This window comes from Palaemon carinicauda, chromosome 3, assembly GCF_036898095.1.
Source record: "Palaemon carinicauda isolate YSFRI2023 chromosome 3, ASM3689809v2, whole genome shotgun sequence".
Taxonomy (NCBI): domain Eukaryota; kingdom Metazoa; phylum Arthropoda; class Malacostraca; order Decapoda; family Palaemonidae; genus Palaemon; species Palaemon carinicauda.
Genome location: NC_090727.1, coordinates 181622527 through 181625026, shown reverse-complemented (window position 1 = coordinate 181625026; position 2500 = coordinate 181622527).

Sequence of the window (2500 nt, the reverse complement as noted above, 5' to 3'; positions counted from 1 at the left end):
GAGAATTACATGATTGGGTCACTTTGGTTTGAAATTGGTGTTGTTAATTACGTTATCTGGGGTCGGAGAAATGCTGAGAATGGATCAACAATAGCAATAATGTGTTTTGCGATTGCTGTCACAGTTACAGGAATGTTAGAGTTAAAATTCTGTCTTAGTAGGCTTGTTTCTAGACATTGCAACAGGTAGTGTTACAGAGTTTCATCTGTCAGTTGCTGACAGTTGTTGCATGGTTTCCCATCTGTGCTGTGGTGCTGGGTTCTCGTCATTGTTGATGATGATTTGCCAGTTGCACAGATACCCCAGTCGCAGATTGCAAATGATGACTGCTACTTGGCGGGTAGTATTTCTTGCAAGAGGATGCGGGATTAGGATAGTTGTTTCCATGTACCATTTGGTTTATCTGGAAACAAAAAGGAAGGCTTGTCTTACTTGACTTGTCTTTTGCATGTTGCAAAAGGCTGTCATTTGATTCTTGATGATTTTCAGTGAAGGTTGAAATGTGTTACTGATTATTTGGCACATCTGGGCTGACTTGGCAAGGTAATCAGCCTCATCATTGCCAGTGATTTCGGTGTGACTTGGCTCCAATTCAGGATGATCTGCCAGTTCTTGCTTTGGTGAGCTAAGGCTAGATACTATATTGCTGGGATTAGGTAGATATTTTCAGTGAGTTGTTTGTTGCTGAGAGCCAGAATGGCTCCTCTCGAATCAGTGTGGATTGTTGTATTTCCTATGGGATATATCACTGTAGTCAAATATACCTAGGAAGCTACCTTTGAAGGAACTTCCATCATGATGACATGGCCGGAGCCCAAATATATATATATATATATATATATATATATATATATATATATATATATATATATATATATATATATGTATATATATACTGAGAGAGAGAGAGAGAGAGAGAGAGAGAGAGAGAGAGAGAGAGAGAGAGAGAGAGAGAGAGAGTGTTGCAAGGATTTTGGATGTCTCAAAGACTTTTTAAGTCCATTCGCAGAGACTCCATTTGCTCTCTGGTAGAGCGATTTAGTCTAAGCATTTGGAGAGTTCTTATGATCTTATCTAGCTTATTCTAGAGAGCGGGAGAGAGAGAGAGAGAGAGAGAGAGAGAGAGAGAGAGAGAGAGAGAGAGAGAGAGAGAGAGACAGAGAGAGAGAGAGAGCAGCTGCTAGAATAATGCAAACAAAGGACATATTTCCACGTATATTAATTGGAATATTCAGTTCCCACAATATTTAAGGATGTTCCATATAAAATGTAATAAGGAATTCAAATATGTTGGTGTGATTATATATTTCGATAAATATTCTCGAAAACGATTGCATTTATCAAAAGAATAAGAGATAAAACACCTGTATCTCTTTCATATATATATATATATATATATATATATATATATATATATATATATATATATATGATAAATTTTTGCACATTTAAACGTGTTTTTCATATTTCAAATAAGCCACATATATTAATACATTAAAGTCTGGATTCTCCTAACGACCTCGGGATCACAGCCCCAGGCGGAATCACCCAAAGACTATAATATCAGACCGGTCGGGATTTGAACTATCGTCCATGATATCTGTATGCCAGTAACCATACCACTCAGCCACGAAGAAAGATAAAAGTCAATGGCAATTGTTCTGTACATAGACCTGTCAAATTCAGGTTTGCTGTACTTAGAATTGAAATCAACCCATCTTCACCATCGTAGCTAATTGGTAGGTTTGGGACTTGGCATTCGATTAACGATAAATTTTTGCACATTTAAACTTGTTTTTCATATTTCAAATAAGCCATATATATTAATACATTGAAGTCTGGATTCTCTTAACGACCTCGGGATCAGAGCCCCAGGCGGAATCACCGAAAGACTATAATATCAGACCGGCCGGGATTTAAACCCTTGTCCAAGATATCTGTATGCCAGTGACCATACCACCTCTATTTTTAGGAGCCGTATACTGAGCATTAGGGGCTTTTTTACCTCTATTTGTAGGAGCCTGATATATAGCATTAGGGGCTATTTGACCTTAATTTTGAGGTGCATTACTTCTAGCATTAGAAGCTCTCTGACCTCTCTTTTTAGATGCCTTATTTATAGCATTAAGGGTTTTTTGACATCGATTTTAAGGTGCATTACTTCTAGCATTAGAGGCTCTTTGACCTCTATTTTTAGGTGCCTTATTTATAGCATTAGGGGCTATTTTACCTCGATTTTGTGGTGCCTTACTTTTAGCATTGGAGGCTCTTTGACCTCTCTTTTTAGATGCCTTATTTATAGCATTAGAGGCTCTTTGACCTCTAATTTTTGGTGCCTTATTTATAGCATTAAAGGCTCTTTGACCTCTATTTTAGGAGTCTTATCTATAGCATTAGGGGTTTTTTTACCTCGATTTTTAGGTCCATTACTTGTAGCTTTAGAGGCCCTTTGACCTCTATGTTAGGTGCCTTATTTATAGCATTAGAACCTTTATTACCT